The sequence below is a fragment of the Balaenoptera borealis genome (assembly GCF_965194805.1).
Source record: "Balaenoptera borealis genome assembly, chromosome: 5".
NCBI lineage: Eukaryota > Metazoa > Chordata > Mammalia > Artiodactyla > Balaenopteridae > Balaenoptera > Balaenoptera borealis.
Window position 1 is genome coordinate 140,254,499 of NC_138862.1, and position 25,078 is coordinate 140,279,576.

General features: G+C 41.5%; 1 pseudogene across 1 annotated transcript in view; it reads left to right on the forward strand.

The window, feature by feature from the left end:
- The window catches only part of LOC309629083 (centromere protein U pseudogene), a 385,624-nt pseudogene extending 360,902 nt beyond the window's left edge, over positions 1-24,722 (forward strand). Inside the window, exon 2 of the transcript XR_014249509.1 lies at positions 24,601-24,722. The product of XR_014249509.1 is annotated as a centromere protein U pseudogene (transcript). The remainder of the gene's footprint in view (positions 1-24,600) is intronic.
- The last annotated feature ends 356 nt before the right edge of the window (positions 24,723-25,078 follow it).

The window sequence follows — 25,078 nt, forward strand, 5'->3', positions numbered from 1 at the left end:
ATGGAAATTTGGCATATAATTGGCATCTGTTGACTCCTCCCACTACATTTCCTTCCAATTCCCCACAGGCATCGGGCCCTCTTTTGGCCCTTCAAATGCCAGGGACTCTCAATTGTTGCATATAAAACTACCTGGGGGAGATTTAAAAAATCCTGATGCCTGGGTTGTGTCCTATTATATTTATCAGCATGTCTGGGGAGTGGAGCCAGGCATCAATACTTTAAAAAACTTTTTTTTTTCCAGTTTTATTGAGAAATAATTGACACATATCATTGCATAAGTTTAAGGTGTACAGCATGATGGCTTGATTTACATATGTTGTAAAATGATTATTGCAATACGTTCATCTAACATCCATCATCTCATATAGATACACTATAAAGAAAAGAAAGAAGAAAAGAAAAAGGGAAAGAAAATTCTTGTGGTGAGAATTCCTAGGATTTACTCTCAACAAATATCATGTATATCATACAGCAGTGTTAACCAGAGTCATCATCTGGTACATTGCCTGCTAGTACTTATTTATCTTATAACTGGAAATTTGTACATTTTGACCACCTTCCTCCAATCCTTCCCCCTCCTCCCTCTGCCTCAGGTAACCACATGTCTGATTTTTTTCTATGAGTTTTTTTTTGTTGTTGCTTGTTTTGCTCTGTTTTTCTTTCTTTTGTTTTTAGATTCCACATATAAATGAGATCATACAGTATTTGTCTTTCTCTGACTTACTTCACCTACAATAACAACTTCAAGTTTCATACATGTTGTCACAAACGATAGGATTTCCTCATTTTTTTTATGGCTGAATAACATTCCATTATATATATACCACAACTTCTTTATCCATTCATCCATTGATGGACACTTAGGTTGCTTCCTAAGTATTTTAGCTATTGTAAATAATGCTGCTATGAATATGGGGGTGCATATATCTTTTTGATTTAGTGTTTTCATTTCCTTTGGATATATTCCCAGAAGTGAAACTGCCAGTTCATATGGTAGTCCAATTTTTAATTTTTTGAGGAAACGCTATACTGTTTTCCACAGTGGCTGCACCAATTTACATTCCCACCAACAGTGCACAAGGGTTCCCTTTTCTCCACATCCACACCAGCATTTGTTATTTCTTGTCTTTTTGATGATATCTCATTGTGGTTTTAAGCTCGTTGCATTTCCCAAATGACTAGTGATGTTAAACATCTTTTTATGTACCTGTTAGCCTTTTATATACCTTTGGAAAAATGTCTGTTTAGGTTCTTTGCCCATTTTTAATTGGGTTATTTTTTTTTAACTATTGAGTTGTATGAGTTCTTTATATATTTTGGATATTAACCCCTTATCAGATATATATCTTTTCCTTCTTTTCCTAATTGTGAAACCAGTACACAAAGAAGCATAATTGGAGGAAGGTGGTCAAAAAGTACAGACTTCCAGTTATAAGATAAATAAGCACTAGGATGTCATGTACAGTGTGATGACTATGGTTACCACTGCTATATAATATACAGTTGACCCTTGAACAATGCAGGGGTTAGGGGCGCCTACCTCCCACACACAGTGGAAAATCTAACTGTAACTTTTGACTCCTTAAAAACTTAACTACAGGACTTTGCTGGTGGTGCAGTGGTTAAGAATCCGCCTGCCAATGCAGGGGACACAGGTTCGATCCCTGGTCTGGGAAGATCCCACATGCTGTGGAGCAACTAAGCTCGTGCACCACAGCTGCAGAGCCTGTGCTCTAGAGCCTGCACACCACAACTACTGAGCCTGCAAGCCACAACTACTGAAGCCCGTACACTTAGAGCCTGTGCTCCACAACAAGAGAAGCCACTGCAATGAGAAGCCTGCGCACCACAATGAAGAGTAGCTCCCGCTCACCACAGCTAGAGAAAGCCCATGAGCAGTAACGAAGACCCAACACAGCCAAAAATAAATAAATAAATAAATACATAAATTAAAAAAAAAAAACTTAACTACTAATAGCCTACTATTCACCTGAAGCTTAACCAATCACATAAGCAGTTGATTAACACATATTTTGTATGTTATATGTATTATCCTGTATTCTTATAATAAGGTAAGCTAGAGAAAAGAAAATGTTATTAAGAAAATCATAAGGTAGACAAAATACATTTACAGTACTGCACTGTGTTTATCGATACTGTTAGATTTGTGTCTGTCTACAAGATAGATCATCTGTCTGTCAGTACCTACAGCAATATTGTCTTATGTGATGCAATACACTGTAGATGTTATGCTTATGACTAACACTAAACTTCAAAGTGAAAAGATAATGTGAAAGAGAAATTTATGTTTATTTACAGGTATATCAATTCATGCATTGATATTGAAGCAGTAGCAACATGATTGCTTTATGGTAGCCTAGTGTAATCAGTTGTTTCACAGTAGCCTCGCTTGTACACTAATGAATGAATCGTTATAAAATTTTTATGGTGTACAGTATTATAGTCATATTCATAATATAGTAATGGAAACATTGTTACATTAAAAAAACCCACTTACCTGTGATGATAGGCTGATAATGCAATATCTCCAATTACAAGAGAGAGACATACTGTACGGTAATGTAATTCTTTGAAAACAAAGTTATAAAACAGTAAGAAAACTAACACATTATTCATTTTATATTAAATATCACTCACCTCATATTTATCACTTACATAAATATGCCTATGTAAGACAGGCTATTCACTTCAAGTCTTGTGCATGATATTCTACATGTTTATTTTTGTATATTTATTGAAAAATATCTGCTTATAAGTGGACCATACAGTTCAAACCCATGTCGTTCACGGGTCAACTGTACAGGGAAGTTAAATGAGTAGATCCGAAGAGTTCTCATCACAAGGAAAAAATCTTTCTTGTCTTTTTTTGCTTTCCCTTAAAAATTTTTTTTTTTATTAGAGTATAGCTGGTTTACAATGTTCTGTTAGTTTCTGCTGTACAGCACAGTGAATCAGTTATACATGTAGATGTATCCACTCTTATTTAGATTCTTTTCCCATATAGGTCATTACAGAGTATTGAGTAGAGTGCCCTGTGCTATATAGTAGGTCTTTATTAGTTATCTATTTTATATACAGCAGTGTGTATATGTCAATCCCACTGGGCATATTCCGGAGAAAACCATAATTCAAAAAGATACATGCACCCCAATGGTCATAGCAGCATTATTTACAGTAGCCAGGACATGGAAGCAACCTAAATGTCTGTTGACAGAGGAATGGATAAAGAAGATGTGGTACATATATACCGTGGAATACTACTCAGCCATAAAAAAGAATGAAATAATGCCATTTGCAGCAACATGGATGAACCTAGAGATTATCACACTAAGTGAAGTAAGTCAAACAGAGAAAGACAAATATCATATTATATTGCTTATATGTGGAATCTAAAAAAACAGTACAAATGAATTTATTTGCTTTCCCTTTTTATGGTATCAGTATGAGATGATGCATGCTAACTAAACTTGTTGTGGTAATTATTTTACAATATGTGTAAGTCAAACCTTTATGCTGTACACCTTAAACTTATACAGTGATGTATATCAACGATATTTCAGTATAGCTGGAAAGCAAAGTATGTAGAAAGTATGAAGTATTTGTCATCCTGTCACTCAAAAAAAAAACATCAACCTTTTTGGCTTACACTTTTCTAGTGTTTATATGGAGATAATAATACTACACAGTGTCTTATAAAACTCCCAGGATCTGCCCTCCCCATCCATTTCTGACATGTTTTCTGCTCTTGGTTCTTCCAGCATGAGCGCCCCCTGGCCCCATTGCTGTCACTTATGCACTCCAGGCACACTGTATCTTCAGGCCCTTGTCCTGGCTCTTTCGCAAGTAGGACTGATTTCCGAGAGACACCAGTGAGTAGCAGCTGGAAGCGAGACCTTAGTTCCCTGACCCGGGATTGAACCCTGGTCGTGGCAGCGAGGGTGCCGAATCCTAACCACTGGACCACGAGGGCCAGTGGCTAGAGTCTGGGCTCCTGCCCTTGTCTGCCTTGAAAAAAAGAATTCTGACAAGGAGACGGAAGGTAGAGAGGAACGAAAGGTGTTTATTACAAAAGCAGAGTACCTGCCGACAGATGCACAGGTGAGCTCGGAGAAAAGTCGTGCCTTTGGGAAGTTTAAATCATTTATAGAGGGGTTGTCTTCCCGGTCTTTGTTTCCATCTGGCTAATCGTCTTGCTTTGTTCTTTGACTCAGGGCCCCCCCTTTTGACCCCGAGGAGCCTTTCTGTGCATGTGCAGTCAAGGCCTCCGTGGCCCCGAGAATGAGAAATACGTGACCTCTTGATCTTTTACCCAAGCAGGGTTTAGCTCCTCTCTGCCCCTGCCATGACTGTTATTTTAAAGTGTCCACTGGAGACAAAGTCCAGCTATTTACCTTGTTTCTGTTGTTATTTCTATCTGGAAGTGTAAACAGGGGGCTGGTTGTAAATGTCTAGCCTGGAACCCATCTATCTCCTGCCTCAGGACCATCTCCTTAAATACCCCTCACCTTCTAGTCTTTGCTCAGATCTCACATTCTCAAAAGAGCCCAGCATGACAACCCTATTTAAATCCAAAACCCACTCCACACTTCCTTAAACCCACCACTTCTGGGCCTCCTTAGTCTGCCCCACTCTGCTTTCCTTCACAGAATTCAGGATTTTCTAACATACTGGAGAACATACTTATTTAATTCCATCTATTGTTTATTGCCAGGCTTACTTCCCCCAGACCCCCTTCTAGAATGTAACTCTTCAAGGCCAAAGGATCTTTGTGAGTATAACAGTGATTGGCAGCTGGTAGATGGTCAATTCACATTTGTTGAAGGGATGAATGAATAGATAACTGTAACTAAAAGTCACACACTGTGACATGCTGTTTTGTAGCCTTAGTGATAAACTGTTGTTTTAAACTTAGCCATATACTGTGTCCATCTCGTCCCATAAATCAGTATTCTTTGACATGGCTATATCCCTGAAAGGTTTCATGATTTATTTCAAACTGTTTCTGTTTGCTTTGTTAAGCACAAACATCAGTAAAGATTTGAAGCAAGACTGGGGAAGAGCTGACCACACCCCATTCATTACATGTATTCATATTTATTTGTTGAATAAATGAATATATACTTTATTGTATAAATATGAAATATTTTAATAAATATTATACTTTATATGCTTCAAATCATAGGACATACCTATTCATTATTATATATGTTGGTATATATATATCTTATGAAAAACTGGTAGTGGAGAAGCTGAGGGAATAAAGAATTGAATTATATATTGAAATAATATTCTTGCAGGTAGGAGACATATGGGACTTAACTTTTTTCTCACCAGTCATTGGCTATAGCAGAAGCTCTCTCCAGCTCTGATTGGGGTCATCCCTTTCTCACTGAAGTGGAGGTGTCTGTGACAGCAGCTGCCCCTCTCCCGTAGGAGAGCAAACACAGCAGCTTCCCTTCCCCCTGCCTCTGCCCCCGTGTCCATGGGTGGCTGGTCCTCTGGTGGAAGACAAAATGACTCCAGACTAAAATGCACATTTTATTCTTAGATATCATTTTCAGATTTGGGGGGGAATGGTGTGTCATGGGGAAGAAAGAAGCAAAGACTCTTGTGATTAATGGAAGGAATTCCATTTTGCCTCTGGTCCCTTCCTGTGTTCCTTGGTTAGGCTTATTCTCCCCTCTCCATTGTTCTGCTGACTGTTGTGATTGTGTGACCTCCTATGGCTTTTTCATCTATTTGCCAGTGTGGTCCACACATTCCAAACAACAGCAGGAACATAAGGAACTGTACCTCAGACTGGGAAAATGGCCAGCCTTTCTTATTGTTCTTCTTTGGCATTTGTGTTGTTTTTAATGACTCTTTCTTGCTACTTATCCTGGTGACATTCGTTGGAAGCTACAAAAACTTGCCATGGGGCCCCAAACCCCTCTCAAACTTCTGCTGCTTCTTCTTTTTTTTTTTTTTTTGCCTGCACCGTGTAGTTTGTGGGATCTTAGTTCCCTGACCAGGGATCAAACCCGTGCCCCCTTCAGTGGAAGCACAGAGTCCTAACCACTGGACAATCAGGGAAGTCCCTCAACCTTCTCATTGACAGTGATAGTATGCTCTCAAAGGGAGAGCAGGCAGGCTCAAGTGAGTAGCTGTGCTGAGTTTCTTTGGCAAGCTGGTTATGTGGGGGGCAGAAATGAAGGGACAGAACATTCATTGGGGAGGGAGGAGTTTGGGGGTTGTATTCCCTGATTTTCATGTCAGCTCCACCTTCCCGAGGGGAGGAGGGATTTGTGTCCTTATTTAGCCTTGATGGGAAGTGTCATAGCAGTGGTGCACGATGGGAACTTCTTATCTGCAAGGCTTATTTTATTGTATTGAGGGCATAGTAAGCAAAAGGTTACATTCAGATGCTGGAGATTCCTGTCTTTTCCAACCTTCCTTTGCCTCCAGGACACTTATCACCCCCAAATGTGTGGTTTCCTGTCAGTCTGGAGGTTCCTGCTTTCCTTTGTCTGCCCAAGGACCCCTGTTGTTTACAAGATATGTAGTTTCCTGACACCTGGCCCATTCCCCCCTTTCTCTGCTTGTATCTAGCTACCTGCCTGCTGTAACATTCCACCCCCAAGGAGTCTGGACCCTTAAAATCTTTTAAGGGTCAAGGGTCAATAGTCCCTCTTCTGTAACTGCTTCCAGCTGAGCATGGGCATTTTCCTTACCTGAGGGTCCAGATCTCTTTGCTTTTCTGTCAGAGAGAGGGGTCTCGGGGTTGTTTATAGTGGCGGAGATGGTTAGTGGGGAGTAGAAGGAAGCAGCAACCTTGCCCAGTGGGTGTTGATGGTCCCCATCTTCAGGTGGGATGTGTTGAAATCCTGACGCATCGTCATTTAAAGTTGGAGATTTTTGAAGCCGTGGTGTTTTTTTTTTTTCTCCCTTGGCACCTCAAGTTTTGATACAGCAGCTGTAACAGGGAGAAATTGGAGTACATCTGAATATAGTTATTAGTTATATTAAACATTAGTTTGGAATATTGTCTACTCCCTGTGTTGGCTTTCTCTTGTGTATTGTTAACCATTATCATGTTTTTATTGTGAGCTTTAGTTTTGTTTATTCCAGTCACTAGGTTCTTCCACCAGATAGTGACATCCCCCACATGTTGGATATTGGCAGTCTAGTTGGTGTCTGTCACCCACCTGTGATTACTAAAAATTAGAGTGTGATTGTAGTATGTTTCATTAAGCCATCTTAATTTTTGTCTCTGGATGCTAATACCAGAAAAACAGAGGCTAGCTTTGCCTGAAAGCTGAAATACCCTTTCCTCTGATTTGGAGGCGGGTGTCTGTTCCAGAGAATTTGGCCCCCAGTTGGTTCCTGCCCCAGTCCTTCCTTCCTTACTGGGTGGTAAATGAGAACCCAGCATATTTTGCTGTTAGTCCATCAGGTCGCCCAAGGAGGCGGGGAGTCCTAAAAGATATAAGTCCTCTGGGGAGGTGTGGTTGCCGGGGCAGATCCAACAGTCAGATGACTTAGTAACTTTAGCAATGGCATTCATGGAGTTGGACAGAGCAGCGGTCCCCAACCTTTTTGCCACCAGGGACCGGTTTCATGGAAGATAATTTTTTCATGGACTGGGGGGTGGGGGAATGGTTTGGGGATGATTCAAGCACATTACATTTATTGTGCACTTTATTTCTATTATTATTACATTGTAATATATAATGAAATAATTATACAACTCACCATAATGCTGACAGGAGGCGGAGCTCAGGCGGTACTGCGAGCGATGGGGAGCGGCTGTAAATACAGATGAAGCTTCACTCGTTCGTCCGCCGCTCACCTTCTGCTCTTGGGGACCCCTGGCATAGTGGATGCTTGTCAACTGGAGCTGTGCTGATGTGAACAACAAGGAGGACCCTTAGGATGGGTGTGGTTAAAGGAGACGTGACTTCACGAGAAGCAAAAGAGCAGAGAAATAGAGAGTTTACTGGAAATAGAGGGTATTGATGCCTGGAAGGGAGGTTATTAGCCTCCTTTAAGTGATTTTTATAGGAGTGACAAACTTTGTTTTCCTGGGATTCCCTGATCCCAGACCTGTGGATCTATAAGTTTTTTAAATTTCTGGGGGAATATTTTGTGTCCTGTATAATACATAGAGCAGAAAAAAATATTCCTTGGTTTTGGTTTTCAGGGGGAGTAAGAGTTGCCCCCCAAGGCTGGGAGAAAATCCCTTTCCAATAATGGGCTGGGGCATTAGGCACGACAAGAAACTCGTGAGTTATAAGGGTCTTTCCCCAGGTGCAGGTTAGAGGGGTGGTGAAATGTTTTAGCTTTCGTTTTCCTTCTACCCCAACAATAGAGGTTTCAGGGGCAAGGGGTCCAGCATGAGAAGTCAGGACAGAGTAAGTGGCTCCCATGTCCACTAGAAACTGGACAAGTTTACCTGCCATGTCAATGGTCACCCGTGGTTCCTCCTGTGTGATGATGACTGTCTTCTTGGGAGCCTTGGGACGTCTCAGGTCCCCCAGTCAACCATTGCCATGACTGGCGTCGGGGAGCTTCCTCACTCCCTTCAGAGCTGGGGGCATTCCCTCCTTCAGTGGCCCATATTCTTGCAGAGTGGGCATGGCGTCTTGGGTGTAGGCTTGTTGCAGGAAGAGGGACCCTTCCAGGGCCCGAGAGTGGGCTCTTGTCTAACACTCGGAAATGAATTGTCTGAGGAGACACATGTGCTGACAAAGCAGGAAATGTTATTGGGAAGGGGCACCCAAGCAGAGAGCAGGAGGGTAAGGGAACGCAGGAGAACTGCTCTGCCACGTGGCTCACAGTCTCGGGTTTTATGGTGATGGGGTTAGTTTCTGGGTTGTCTCTGGCCTATCATTCAGACTCAGGGTCCTTCCTGGTGGCGTGCGCATTGCTCAGCCAAGATGGATTCCAGCAAGGAGGATTCTGGGAGGTTGCTAGGACATATTGACTTATGGACTGGTGTCGTCTCTCTCCTTTTGACCTTTGCCGAATTCTTCTGGTTGGTGGTGGCTTGTTAGTTCCGTGTTCCTCACCAGGATTTCCTGTCGTAAAATAACTCATGCAGATGGTTACTGTGGTGCCTGGCCAGGGTGGGCGGTTTCAGTCAGTGGTTTCCCTAACAGGCTGGGACCTGCTTCCTGAGCATTCCTTGCTCCAGTGTTTGGGGCTCTCACAGCTAAAACAGCCTCTCTTTCCTGGCAGGAGTCTTCAGGGAGTACTTTTGGGGTGACAAGGAGGTGTTTGGATTTTTTAAAAACATCTTTATTGGAGTATAATTGCTTTACAATGGTGTGTTAGTTTCTGCTTTATAACAAAGTGAATCAGTTATACATATACATATATCCCCATATCTCTTCCCTCTTGCGTCTCCCTCCCTATCCCACCCTTCTAGGTGGTCACAAAGCACCGAGCTGATCTCCCTGTGCTAAGTGGCTGCTTCCCACTAGCTATATATTTTACATTTGGAAGTGTATATATGTCCATGCCACTCTCTCACTTTGTCCCAGGTTACCCTTCCCCCTCCCCGTATCCTCAAGTCCATTCTCTAGTAGGTCTGTGTCTTTATTCCCATCTTGCCCCAGGTTCTTCATGACCATTTTTTTCTTTTTTTTAGATTCCATATATAAGTGTTAGCATACAATATTTGTTTTTCTCTTTCTGACTTACTTCACTCTGTATGACAGACTCTAGGTCCACCCACCTCACTACAAATAACTCAATTTCGTTTCCTTTTATGGCTGAATAATATTCCATTGTATATATATGCCACATCTTCTTTATCCATTCATCTGTCGATGGACACTTAGGTTAATTCCATGTCCTGGCTATTGTAAATAGTGCTGCAATGAACATTGTGGTACATGACTCTTTTTGAATTATGGGTTTCTCAGGTTATATGCCCAGTAGTGGGATTGCTGGGTCACATGGTAGTTCTATTTTTAGTTTTTTAAGGAACCTTCATACTGTTCTCCATAGTGGCTGTATCAATTTACATTCCCACCAACAGTGCAAGAGGGTTCCCTTTTTTCCACACCCTCTCCAGCATTTACTGTTTGTAGATTTTTTGATGATGGCCATTCTGAGCAGTGTGAGATGATATCTCATTGTAGTTTTGATTTGCATTTCTCTAATGATTAAGGATGTTCAGCATTCTTTCATGTGTTTGTTGGCAATCTGTATATCTTCTTTGGAGAAATGTCTATTTAGGTCTTCTGCCCATTTTTGGATTGGGTTGTTTGTTTTTTTGATATTGAGTTGCATGAGTTGCTTGTAAATTTTGGAGATTAAACCTTTGTCAGTTGCTTCATTTGCAAATATTTTCTCCCATTCTAAGGGTTGTCTTTTTGTCTTATTTATGGTTTCCTTTGTTGTGCAAAAGCTTTTAAGTTTCATTAGGTCCCATTTGTTTATTTTTGTTTTTATTTCCATTTCTCTAGGAGCTGGGTCAAAAAGGATCTTGCTGTGATTTATGTCATAGAGTGTTCTGCCTATGTTTTCCTCTAAGAGTTTGATGGTGCCTGGCCTTACATTTAGGTCTTTAATCCATTTTGAGTTTGTTTTTGTGTATGGTATTAGGGATTGTTCTAATTTCATTCTTTTACATGTAGCTGTCCAGTTTTCCCAGCACCACTTATTGAAGAGGCTGTCTTTTCTCCACTGTATATCCTTGCCTCCTTTATCAAAGATAAGGTGACTATATTTTTGTGGGTTTATCTCTGGGTTTTCTATCCTGTTCCATTGATCTATATTTCTGTTTTTGTGCCAGTACCATACTGTCTTGATTACTGTAGCTTTGTAGTATAGTCTGAAGTCCAGGAGCCTGATTCCTCCAGCTCCGTTTTATTTTCTCAAGATTGCTTTGGCTATTCGGAGTCTTTTGTGTTTCCATACAAATTGTGAAATATTTTGTTCTAGTTCTGTGAAAAATGCCAGTGGTAGTTTGATAGGGATTGCATTGAATCTGTAGATTGCTTTGGGTAGTAGAGTCATTTTTACAATGTTGATTCTTCCAATCCAAGAACACGGTATATCTCTCCATCTATTTGTATCATCTTTAATTTCTTTCATCAGTGTCTTATAATTTTCTGCATACAGGTCTTTGTCTCCTTAGGTAGGTTTATTCCTAGATATTTTATTCTTTTTGTTGCAATGGTAAATGGGAGTGTTTTCTTAATTTCACTTTCAGATTTTTCATCATTAGTGTATAGGAATGCAAGAGATTTCTGTGCATTAAGTTTGTATCCTGCTAGTTTACCAAATTCATTGATTAGCTCTAGTAGTTTTCTGGTAGCATCTTTAGGATTCTCTATGTATAGTATCATGTCATCTGTTAACAGTGACAGCTTTACTTCTTCTTTTCCAATTTGGATTCCTTTTAATTATTTTTCTTCTCTGATTGCTGTGGCTAAAACTTCCAAAACTATGTTGAATAATAGTGGTGAGAGTGGACAACCTTGTCTTGTTCCTGATCTTAGTGTAAATGGTTTCAGTTTTTCAACATTGAGGATGATGTTGGCTGTGGGTTTGTCATATATGGCCTTTATTATGTTGAGGTAAGTTCCCTCTATGCCTGCTTTCTGGAGGGTTTTTATCATAAATGGGTGTTGAATTTTGTTGAAAGTTTTCTCTGCATCTATTGAGATGATCATATGGTTTTTCTCCTTCAGTTTGTTAATATGGTGTATCACATTGATATATTTGCATATATTGAAGAATCCTTGCATTCCTGGGATAAACCCCACTTGATCATGGTGTATGATCCTTTTAATGTGCTGTTGTATTTTGTTTGCTAGTATTTGGTTGAGGATTTTTGCGTCTATGTTCATCAGTGATATTGGCTTGTAGTTTTCTTTCTTTGTGACATCCTTGTCTGGTTTTGGTATCAGGGTGATGGTGACCTCGTACAATGAGTTTGGGAGTGTTCCTCCCTCTGTTATATTTTGGAAGAGTGTGAGAAGGATAGGTGTTAGCTCTTCTCTAAATGTTTGATAGAATTCGCCTGTGAAGCCATCAGGTCCTTGGCTTTTGTTTGTTGGAAGATTTTTAATCACAATTTCAATTTCAGTGCTTGTGATTCGTCTGTTCATATTTTCTATTTCTTCCTGGTTCAGTCTTGGAAGATTGTGCATTTCTACAAATCTGTCCATTTCTTCCAGGTTGTCCATTTTATTGGCATATAGTGGCTTGTAGTAATCTCTCATGATCCTTTGTATTTCTGCCGTGTCAGGTGATATTTCTCCTTTTTCATTTCTAATTCTATTGATTTGAGTCTTCTCCCTGTTTTTCTTGGTAAGTCTGGCTAATGGTGTATCAATTTTGTTTATCTTCTGAAAGAACCAGGTTTTAGTTTCATTGATCTCTGCTATCATTTCCTTCATTTTTTTTCCATTTATTTCTGATCTGATCTTTATGATTTCTTTCCTTCTGCTAACTTTGGGGTTTTTTTGTTCTTCTTTCTCTAACTGCTTTAGGTGTAAGGTTAGGTTGTTTATTTGAGATGTTTCTTGTTTCTTAAGGTAGGATTGTATTGCTATAAACTTCCCTCTTAGAACTGCTTTTGCTGCATCCCATAGGTTTTGGGTCATCGTGATTTCATTGTCATTTGTTTCTTGATATTTTTTGATTTCTTCTTTGATTTCTTCAGTGATCTCTTGGTTATTAAGCAGTGTATTGTTTAGCTTCCATGTGTTTGTATTTTTTACAGATTTTTTCCTGTAATTGATATCTAGTCCATAGTGCTGTGGTTGGAAAAGATACTTGATACGATTTCAATTTTCTTAAATTTACCAAGGCTTGATTTGTGACCCAAGATATGATCTATCCTGGAGATTGTTCCATGAGCACTTGAGAAGAAAGTGTATTCTGTTGTTTTTGGATGGAATGTCCTATAAATATCAATTAAGTCCATCTTGTTTAATGTATCATTTAAAACTTGTGTTTCCTTATTTATTTTCATTTTGGATGATCTGTCCATTCGTGAAAGTGGGGTGTTAAAATCCCCTACTATGATTGTGTTACTGTCGATTTCCCCTTTTATGGCTCTTAGTATTTGCCTTATGTATTGAGGTGCTCCTATGTTGGGTGCATAAGTATTTACAATTGTTATATCTTCTTCTTGGATTGATCCCTTGATCATTATTTAGTGACCTTCTTTGTCTCTCGTAATAGTCTTTGTTTTAAAGTCTATTTTGTCTGATATGAGAATTGCTACTCCAGCTTTCCTTTGATTTCCATTTGCATGGAATATCTTTTTCCATTCCCTCACTTTCAGTCTGCATGTGTCCCTAGGTCTGAGGTGGGTGTCTTGTAGACAGCATATATACAGGTCTTGTTTTTGTATCTATTCAGCCAGTCTACGTTTTTTGGTTGGAGCAATTAATCCATTTACATTTAAGGTGATTATCGATATGTATGTTCTTATTACCATTTTCTTAATTGTTTTGGGTTTGTTATTGTAGGTCTTTTCCTTCTCTTGTGTTTCCTGCCTAGAGAAGTTCCCTTAGCATTTGTTGTAAAGCTGGTTTGGTGGTGCTGAATTCTCTTAGCTTTTGCTTGTCTGTAAAGGTTTTACTTTCTCCATCAAATCTGAATGAGATCCTTGCTGGGTAGAGTAATCTTGGTTGTAGGTTTTTCTCCTTCATCACTTTAAATGTGTCCTGGCACTCCCTTGTGGCTTGCAGAGTTTCTGCTGAAAGATCAGCTGTTAACCTAATGGGGATTCCCTTGTATGTTATTTGTTGTTTTTCCCTTGCTGCTTTTAATATTTTTTCTTTGTAATTAACTTTTGATAACTTGATTAATATGTGTCTTGGCATGTTTCTCCTTGGATTTATCCTGTATGGGACTCTCTGTGCTTCCTGGACTTGATTAACTATTTCCTTTCCCATATTAGGGAAGTTCTCAACTATAATCTCTTCAAATATTTTCTCAGTCCCTTTCTTTTTCTCTTCTTCTTCTGGGATCCCTATAATTCGAATGTTGGTGTGTTTAATGTCGTCCCAGAGGTCTCTGACACTGTCCTCATTTCTTTCATTCTTTTTTCTTTATTCTGCTCTGCAGTAGTCATTTCCACTATTTTATCTTCCAGGTCAATTTTTCATTCTTCTGCCTCAGTTATTCTGCTATTGATCCCTTCTAGAGAATTTTTAATTTCATTTATTGTGTGTTCATCACTGTTTATGTTTTCTTTAGTTCTTCTAGGTCCTTGTTACACGTTTCTTGTATTTTCTACGTTTTATTTCCAAGATTTTGGTTCATCTGTACTATCATTATTCTGAATTCTTTTTCAGGTAGACTGCCTATTTCCTCCTCATTTGTTAGGTCTGGTGGGTTTTTATCTTGCTCCTTCATCTGCTGTGTGTTTCTCTGTCTTCTCATTTGGCTTATCTTGCTGTGTTTGGGGTCTCCTTTCCTCAGGCTGCAGGTTTGTAGGCCCCGTCATTTTTGCTGTCTGCCCCCAGTGGCTACATTTGGTTCAGTGGGTTGTGTAGGCTTCCTAGTGGAGGGGACTAGTGCCTGTGTTCTGGTGAATGAGGCTGGATGTTGTCTTTCTAGTGGGCAGGTCCACGTCTGGTGGTGCGTTTTCGGGTGTCAGTTGCCTTATTATGATTTTAGGCAGCCTCTCTGCTAATGGGTGGGGTTCTGTTCCTGCCTTGCTAGTTGCTTGGCATAGGGTGTCCAGCACTGCAGCTTGCTGTTCGTTGAGTGGAGCTGGGTCTTGGCATTGAGATGGAGATCTCTGGGAGATTTTCGCCATTTGGTATTACATGGAGCTGGGAGGTCTCTTGTGGACCAGTGTCCTGAAGTTGGCTCTCTCACCACAGAGGCACAGCCCTGATGCCTGGCTGGAGCACCAAGAGCCTGTCATCCACACAGCTCAGAATAAAAGGGAGAAAAAAAAGAAAGAAAGAAAGAAGAAGATAAAATAAAGTAAAATTAAATTAAAAAGTTATTAAAATAAAAAATAATTATTAAACATTTTTTAAAGTAATAAAAAAAAGAAAGAAAGAAGTGAGCAACCAAACCCAATAAGAAATCCACCAATGACAACAAGCACTAAAAACTATACTAAGAAAAAACAAAAAACAAACAAAAAAAACGGACAGACAGAACCCTAGGCCAAATGGTAAAAGCAAAGCTATACAGACAAAATTACACACAGAAGCATACACATACACATTCACAGAAAGAGCAAAAGGGAAAAAAAAATATATATATCTTTGCTCCCAAAGTCCACTGCCTCAATTTTGGGATGACTCGTTGTCTATTCAGTTATTCCACAGATGCAGGGCACATCAAGTTGATTGTGGAAATTTAGTCCGCTGCTCCTGAGGCTGCTGGGAGAGATTTCCCTTTCTCTTCTTTGTTCGCACAGCTCCTGGGGTTCAGCTTTGGATTTGGCCCCGCCTCTGCATGTAGGTCGCCTGAGGGTGTTTGTTCTTTGCTCAGACAGGACGTGGTTAAAGGAGCAGCTGCTTTGGGGGCTCTGGCTCACTCAGGCCGCGGGAAGGGAAGGGTACGGATGCGGGGCAAGCCTGCGGCAGCCGGCGTGACGTTGCAACAGCCTGAGGCGCGCCTTGCGTTCTCCTGTGGAAGTTGTCCTTGGATCACGGGACCCTGACAGTGCGGCCCAGGCTCCCAGGAGGGGAGGTGTGTATAGTGACCTGTGATTGCACACAGGCTTCTTGGTGGCGGCAGCAGCAGCCTTAGCGTCTCATGCCTGTCTCTGGGGTCTGCGCTGATCGCCGTGGATTGCCCCCGTCTCTGGAGCTCCTTTAAGCAGTGCTCTTAATTCCCTCTCCTCGTGCACCAGGAAACAGAGAGGCAAGAAAAAGTCTTTTGCCTGTTCGGCAGCTCCAGACTTTTTCCCGGACTCCCTCCTGGCTAGCTGTGGTGGACTAGCCCCTTCAGGCTGTGTTCACGCCGCCAACCCCAGTCCTCTCCCTGGGATCTGCCCTCCGAAGCCCAAGCCTCAGCTCCCAGCCCCTGCCTGCCCCAGCGGGTGAGCAGACAAGCCTCTCGGGCTGGTGAGTGCTGGTCGGCACCGATCCTCTGTGCGGGACTCTCTCCGCTTTGCCCTCCGCACCCTTGTTGCTGCGCTCTCCTCCTTGGCTCCGAAGCTCCCCCCTCTGCCACCAGCAGTCTCCGCCCGTGAAGGGGCTTCCTAATGCGTGGAAACCTTTCCTCCTTCACAGCTCCCTCCCACTGGTGCAGGTCCCATCCCTATTCTTTTGTCACTGGTTTTTCTTTTTTCTTTTGCCCTACTCAGGTACGTGGGGAGTTTCTTACCTTTTGGGAGGTCTGAGGTCTTCTGCCAGCGTTCAGTAGGTGTTCTGTAGGAGTTGTTCCACATAGATGTATTTGTAGATGTATTTGTAGATGTAGATGTATTTCCGATGTATTTGTGGGGAGGAAGGTGATCTCCGCGTCTTACTCTTCAGCCTCTTGAAGCTCCTCCCAGGAGGTGTTTTAGGTCTTGTCATGATGGCTGCCAGAAGCCTGGCTTTCCATCTTTGCTTTCTTAAGTCACGCTGTTCCTTCCTTTCCTCTTCAGCCTAGTCTCTATTTTTAAAGACCGTATCAGTAAGAAGGTTGAGGGGGTCTTGGGGTCCCATGACAAGCTTTTGAAGCTTCCAGTGATGTCAGGGGCAGACTGGTTAATGAAGTGAGTTACAAATACAGTGTGTCCCTCTAAAATGTTTAGGTCTACATTCCTATACTTTCTGAGGGCATTTGGGCCTGAATAGGGCTGGATTTTCATTTTGGCCTTGGGTGATCTCTTTAACCTTATGATAGTTAACAGGTTTAATTATGCATCATTTCATCCCTTCAATGAGGCAAAGGATCATGTGATCCCTACCAGTGATACCAGGTTGGCCTGGCCGTTAGTCCCAGCTGGGATCCATTAGAGGCACTGGGGTAAGGCCCACAGGGTATTGATGAGGTTGGGCAACGTGTAATCCATCAGCATATGTTTGAGCCAAATAAGCGTCTTTTCCTCAGTGGTGCAGCAGTGGGAAAGAAGAATATTTAGGTCCTTCCAGGTAAGGTCAAAGGAGAGAGTCGGTCCCTGGAATTCTTTGGTGAACCGGCTAGGGTCCTCTGAGAAACTGTCTAAGCAAGTGCAGCAGTGGTTGAGGTTAGACAAAGAACAAGGGGTGTGGACTTTGTCCTGAGGCCCACCTACTACTTCCTGAAGGGGGCAAAGAAGCTCTGGCTGCCCTTCTGGTACGGAAGGGGGAGAGGCTGAAGATGGGGCTTGGGTTCCTCCAGGGATGTCACTAGAGAGGGCATTTGTGGAGCCTGAATGAGTCCCAGCCAGCAAGGTTTCCCTAACCTAGGACTTGCATAGCTCCGGGTTCTTTCTTAGGGCCGTAAGAGCCTGAACATAAGAAACTTCTGTCCATTTTCCCTGCCTTTTGCAAAAGAGGATGGTATTTTATAACTGTAGGATGGTATTTTCTTTTTTTCTTTTGTGACCTCGCTGCGCAGCATGTGGGATCTTAGTCCTCTGACCAGAGATCCAACCCACTCCAGCCCCCTGCAGTGGAAGCGCAGAGTCTTAACCACTGGACCGCCAGGGAAGTCCCTATAGGATGGTGTTATAGTTGAGGCAGACGCAGGGCAGGTCACCGCCTGGGCATGTATCCCCAGAGAGTGGCCCTGTGCGCCCCGCTCCCTGCGGTGAGTTGCCCCGCCCTGCAGGGCGAGGCGGGGGTGGAGATGGGGGCGGGGACAGATTCCCGTTGCCTGGCGGTCCATGAACTGCGGCCCAGCGCTGGGGGATGAAGAGTGGCACCCTCACGGTCCCACCACCATGGGTCCCAACTGTGCAGCAGGGGACCGTCCCCTTTCCCAACGCCTGGGGGTACACGCACAGACTGCCCGCGGCGCCAGGGAGCTCCTGAAGGGACTGAAGAGGCAGCAACCACGGGACAAACTCTAAGTAAGGTTGCATTTTATATTTCCACACAATTGGACCTGATGACAGTTAATTAACTGGTGGATAAGGCAAACCCAGAGGGCAAAGCTCCCATGGTTCAGGTCCCTAGCTGCCTGTGAAGATGTCTGGAAACTTTTCCTGACGTGCCCTGTACAGTGAGAAGTGCAAAACCTAGGGCGAGGTTGGAAAATGCCTGGCAGATTTCTTTTCTCCCGTTTCCAGCACAGTAAGGCACGAAAGTAAGAGTGAGGTAGGGGTGCAGCGAGGAGAGAAGGATAGTCAGGCATAGGTAGACCAATAATAAGCCTATAAGGGTAGCCCTGGGGAGGAGGCGGTGTTATGCTTTTAACTGTGTGCCTAAAACGTCGGTCGCGTGGAACTCGCCTTGAGGCGGGCAGACAGACTTATCCTCTCTCTAGTCCCTTCCACGACCCCACTCCTCTGGTGGGAGATTTCCTGGGACAAGCGCCCTAGGGGATTTTATGGCTCCACCTGTGGCCACGTAGTTGCAGTAGGTCCCAAAATGCGACAGAGAATCGGGGGGGCGGGGTGGGGGGGGAGAGAGAGACAAGTGGGAAGTCAGGCAGTGCCTCAAGCACAAGGGAGGCGAGAGGCTGAGGCTCATGGAGTTCTCCTGGCTGCCTCTGCCAAGATGTTCCTGGTGAAAAGTTCCTGTCTCATTGCAGAAAGTATCTGGAGATGAGACAGGAGGAGTCAAGAAAGCAAAGTGAGGGTTTATTTAAGCCATAATACGCTTTCAAGGGGAGAGTGGGCAGGCTCAGGTGAGTAGTTGGCCAGAGTGTCTTTGGCAAGCCGGTTATGTGGAGCACAGAAAGGAAGAGGCAGAATAGTCACTGGGGAGGGAGGGGTGTGGGGGGTCGTATTCCCTGATTTTCAGCCCAGCTCCACCTTCCCGAGGGGAGGAGGGATTTGTGTCCTTATTTAGCCTTGAAGGGAAGTGTCATTGCCGTGGTGCATGATGGGAACTTCTTATCTGCAAGGCTAATTTTATTGTAATGAAGTCATAATGAGCAAAAAGTTACATTCGAATGCCAGAGATTCCTGCCTTTTCTCCCCTTTCTTTGTCTGCCTGCAGGACAGCTATCACCCCAAAATATGTGGTTTCCTGTCAGTCTGGAGGTTCCCGCTTTTCTTTGTTTGCCCAAGGACCCCCGCTGTTTACAAGATGCGTGGTTTCCAGCCATTTGGCCTGTGTCCCCACCCCCTTCTCTGCTCCTGCCTAGCTAACTGCCTGCTTAACACTGGGAGACAGCGGATTAAGGGCCTTCCATCTGATTACATATGAAGTCAGAGAAGGCTGGCATCTTCTCTTTTCAGAAGTGAATTGAAAAAAAAAAAAAATGAACCCTCCTAAAGTGTACATTACTCTTTTTACTAGAATGAGGAAAAGTTTCTAGAAGGCACGCCTGCTGAATGCCTTAAAGAAGAACTTCAACTGAGATGCCAGATGAAAGTGTAACAAGAATTTCTTATAGATTAAATAACTGAAGAATAAGAGGCATCTATTGTCACTATCATGTCCATTTTTCTCTTTATCTTTTCTACATTGTGTATTTGTCGTAGTTCTTTTGAAAACTGTATTACGTCTTACAGCCTCAAAAAGATTTCTGAGAAGTCCTGTTTGTGACGGAAAGGTGGAGTTACCTAATAAAATGTAAAGATATTTTGTATCTATATATATAAAGATATATAACGATAACTTGAGCATAAAGTGGACTACAAGGTTATTTTTTCTAGAGTTGGAAGATGAATTTGGTAAGTCTGACATGTATGCATAAAAATTATCTAACACATTTGTGTGAAATGAGAGTAGATATCAGTATTCTTTCTGAGTAGTCCAGATAATGAGAAAAGAAGTAAAGGGAGTAAAACCCACTAGAAGTAAGAAGATTTAATTTCATATGTAATCAGAAGAGCTATGCCAAGTAATTCATCACTAATTCAAACAGTCAAGAAAAATCTAGGAAAAGCCCTAGGAAACATAATTAGCTCTGCAGAGGTTGAAACATTTGCAAAATGTCACAGTTATAAATTATCATTTTTCCCCCACCCCATGAGACCTGAGCAATGCTTAGCTCTCATCAACAAATCCCAAAAGAATTTTCAGTAAGTCTCAACAGGAAATACTTGCACTTGATGCAGGACTTTTCACCTAGAGAGAGGCGAGTCTGACTTTGGAAGTTTCGCTTCTTATTTTTTGAAAATCTTTCTGGAAGTCCGCCACTTATACTTTCTGGGCTTCATTTCCTCTTCATGAAAAATGGGGAAACTGTGACTGTTACCCATTTGTCTCCCAAGGGCGCTGTAGAGCATCTGCAGGAAGTCCATTTACCCACTGTCCTGTGCTGTGAAGGACAGGCCAGTGGGCCTCTCTGGCCCAATAATGTGTTCTTGGTTTCTTCTGCATCAGCAAAGGGAATACCTTATTATCCCCTAATCTCCTATTGATAATATTTATATGCTACAGTTCAGATAGCTCTTGATTGAATACAGAACCCAAAAACTTATCTTAGACAGGAATCTTGACCTGACGACTCATCTCCAGGCCTGGTTGCCAGAAGTCCTCTTCACAGAGCAAGCTGGTGTAACAGAAAGTGGGGTCCTGCTGCTCGCTGCTCAAAAGCCAATAAAGAGGCAAGGTTGGTGGAAAGGAAAGTTTGCTTTATTTCAGAGGCCACAACTTGGGGGTGAGGGTGGCGGACTCCTGTCCAAAGGCTCACTCCCCCCGCTGACAATCAGGGGCAAGAGCTTTTATAGGCAGAGGGAGGGGGCTATGTGCAGAAACAGCACAGGCCGCTCTGACGGTCATCTTGAAATTGGTCATCAGTGGTCTGATTAGCGTCATCTTGAGTGTTTTAAGTACAGTTAGTCTTCAGTTCCAGGGTCAGTTTGTTCCCATTTTTTGAGGCCAGCTGTCGGAATTGTGGCAGCTTATGTCGTGGCTACAGTCTGGTCATCATGTAGTTAACTTCTTCCACCTGATGAGGGTTTTAGTATCTACAAGACAGCTCACAGGATACGGCTTAGAATATTATCTATAGCCCTTGAAGAGGACTAAAGGTCCTTGACTTTGCTTAATGACTGAACTATTATTATTTGGTCTGGCTTGCCTGTTTTCCTTTGTTTCTGCATTTTCTCATTTCTCTGATTAAACTTATTGTTTGGGTAGTTTTTCCACAGACAAAAGGCGGGCTGAGGACATGGGGAGGAAGGACCATAGGGTCCTGCTCCATTTCACTGGGACTGGACCAAAAGTTCTGATCCTGGAGGCATCCAGGTGTGCTTGGGACTCTTCCTGGCTGCCACTGGTTACGGTGAGACTGTCTAGCTGGAGATTTTGTTGGGGTAAGAGGGTGCGGAGGTCTAGGATTGGGGGATGCTTTTTTATTTCCTAATTTTTCTTCCTGATGCTTATGGAACCACTGGAATCTCCCCTGCTGTGGCTTTGGATAGCAGGTGGGGACAATTTACCTTCCCACTCCTAGGTGTACATCAAGAGGAAACTAGCACTATGGTGTCTGGGGTAGAAGTTGGCCCTGGTTTTCCTTGAGGAACAATACTGTCAATGATGGTTGGGTTCTTTGGGCCTATTAGTAACGATATAATTCATCTATGGTATGAGTTAAGTGGACTTCTGTGGGCTGTTCTACCCTGCCTGTAACATTGTTTTTATGAGAATAATATATCCTGAGTTCCAAAAAAAATGGACTTAAAAATGTTTGGAAGGCAGACCATTTCTCACTGGGGGACTGATGTGAGACAGCCATAATGGAGCATTGAGGAAATGTGGTCCCAGTTGGCACTCAGTTTGCTTGCAAATTTCAGTCTTGTAGCTCTAAGTGTCTTGATAACTCCCCATTTCTCTGCTTGCTTTAGGAGTTTGAATGTATGCAATTCTCTATTCAGGTGAAAAAGCTTATTTTCCATTTATCCCCTGTCTGTGGTTGCCCTAAAACTTTCTTTTTGAATGCAATGATATTTTATTTTTGTAGTTTGGTGAAAGGTTTTTTTTTGATTTAAATGATTAAATAATGAATAAATGCTGCATTTTCTTAGTTGCACAGGTCAAACTTTTGGAATTCCCCTTGACTCTTCTTTCTCTTAGACCCCATAACCAATCTGTCAGCAAAGAATGTTGTCTCTACATTCAAAATATATTCAGAATTCACTGACTTCTCAGTGTTCTCATCCTGGTTTAAGCCACTGTCATCTCTTGCCAGGATTATTGCTGTAGCATCTTCACTAGTCACCCTGGTTCATCCTTCCCACCTACAATCTATTCTGATACGGTTGTTTGAGTGATCCTGGTCATTTGAGTGATCCAGTTAAAGTATAATAACATCTTGTCACTTTTTTTTTTTTTTTTGCTTCAACTCTTTCAGTGGCATCCTATCTCTGTGGCAGTAAAAGCCAAGGTCCTTACAAAGCTCTATGCAATCTGATCTTATTTCCTACTCTCTGATGTATGCTCTATCAACTCCTTCAAATGTCCCTCCACTCTGCCCAGACACGAAGTTCTTCAGATCCTTCAGGCACCCTCCTCTCCAGAGCCATTGCCCTGGCTGGGCCTTCTGTCAGAATTCTCAGACCCCCACATATCTCTGGGGCATAGTCTCTCACCTCCTTCAGGTTTTCTCAGATGTAACCTTTTCAGTGAGGCTTTACCTGACAATCTTACATAAAATTTCAAGATCCTGCCCCTTTTGGGCATCCTACAATCCTCTCCCTTGCTTAATTTTTCTCCATCTGCTGTATCTCATTGTATTTTCATTGAAATACAAATTTCATGGAGGCAGGGATCTTTTTCCAGCCGCTGGAATAGTGCCTGGTACATAGTAAGCACTAATAAATACTTAAGTGAATGAATGAATGAAATACTTTTTATGATTCTATTGAGATAATCATATGCCCTTTCCTCCTTCAATGTCAATATAGTGAATTGTATTAATAGGTTTTCTAATGTGAAACCAACCTTATTTCTTGGGAGGAAACACAGCATAGTCATGTTGTGTTATCTTTTAAATTAGTTAGTTGCGGGATTCAGGTTGCTAATGTTTTATTTAGGATATTTTTATTTATGTTCACTAGTGATATTACCTTTTCTTCTATACTATCTTTGGTATCAAAGTTGTACTAGCCTCTGGGCTTCCCTGGTGACGCAGTGGTTGAGAATCTGCCTGCCAATGCAGGGGACACGGGTTCTAGCCCTGGTCTGGGAAGATCCCACATGCCACGGAGCAACTAGGCCCATGAGCCACAACTACTGAGCCTGCGCATCTGGAGCCTGTGCTCCGCAACAAGAGAAGCCGCGATAGTGAGAGGCCCACGCACCGTGATGAAGAGTGTCCCCCGCTTGCTGCAACCAGAGAAAGCCCTCGCACAGAAACGAAGACCCAACACAGCCAAAAATAAATAAATTAATTAATTAATTAAAAAAAAACCAAAGAAATGTTTCTTTAAAAAAAAAATGTTGTACTAGCCTCATAAAATGAGAGTATACCTTGTTTTTCTAGTCTCTGTAAGAATTTATGTGAGATTGGACCAGGAAATTCTTAAATTTTTGGTTAAAACTCACCTGTTAAAATGTATAGGCCTGTGTGTGTTTGTGTGTGTGTGTGCGCACGTGTGTGTGTGTAAATATTTTGGATTATTGACTCCATTTCTTTAATTAACTAGTTTGATTAATTAGTTAAAAAAAATTCCTCCTTGACTCAGTTTGGGTAAAGTGTGTGATTGTGTGTGTGTGTGTGTGTGTGTGTGTGTGTGTGTGTATGTGTATATATGCATATATAAATATATATGTATGTATGGAATTTGTTCACTTCACCTAAGTGTTTACATTTATTGGAATAAAATTATTCATAATAGTCTCTTTTTAATCTCTATAATGATGCATCTGTAATAATTTCCACTTTTTTATTTTTAACATTTTTAGAGAAGGGTTATCTATTTTATTCTTGATCAGTCTTGCTAGAAGTTTGTCAATTTTATCAGCATTTTCCAAGAGCCAACTTTTAGTTCACTGATCCTCTTTCTCAGATTCTTTTAACCTATTAAATTAACTTCTGTTTATTTTCTTTCTATCTTTTTAACCATTTTATTTTGTTCTTTTTCTAGCATCTTAAGTTAAAGCTCAATGAATTAATTTTAAGCTTTTCTTCTTTTCTAACAAGCTAAATAATAGCATTTTAATAGATATTATTTTACTTAAAATTCAATTCTATGTATTCTCTAATTTTCACGTTGATGCTTTCTTTTAGTCTGAATTATTTAGAAAATTTCTTAATTTCCAAATGCATTAAAAAAATTCTTTGTAATGTCATTTTAAAATTGCATTATGAAAAATAAAAGGTCATGAAAAACCTAGTGGCAAGACGGGAATAAAGACACAGACCTACTAGAGAATGGACTTGAGGATATGGGGAGGGGGAAGGGTAAGATGTGACAAAGTGAGAGAGTGGCATGGACATATATCCACTACCAAACGTAAAATAGATAGCTAGCGGGAAGCAACCGCATAGCACAGGGAGATCAGGTCGGTGCTCTGTGACCACCTAGAGGGGTAGGATAGGGAGGGTGGGAGGGAGGGAGATGCAAGAGGGAAGAGATATGGGAACATATGTATATGTATAACTGATTCACTTTGTTATAAAGCAGAAACTAACACACCACTGTAAAGCAATTATACTCCAATAAAGATGTTAAAAAAAAAAGAAAAAAAATTGCATTATGATTCACATGGAAACAATTATTAAAAATTATTGAATTTTTCTTTATTAGTAACAAATGGTCAATTTTATATACATTATTATGTTCTCAAAAAGGCTAGGTATTCTTTCATTTTTGGGTTTAGTATTCTTTATATGTCTTTTAAACATGCTTATTAATTAAGTTGTTAAAATTTTCTATATTCTTACTGTTTTTTGGTAAGTATATAAGAATCTAATATAACAATAGCTAAAAGTGTGTAAAACTTCCATATATAACATACATTTTATATAATGTAAAATTCCTAATATAAAAACTCTTTATATAATGTCAACATATTTTAGTTCTGGCAATTTTTGCTTTTATTTTA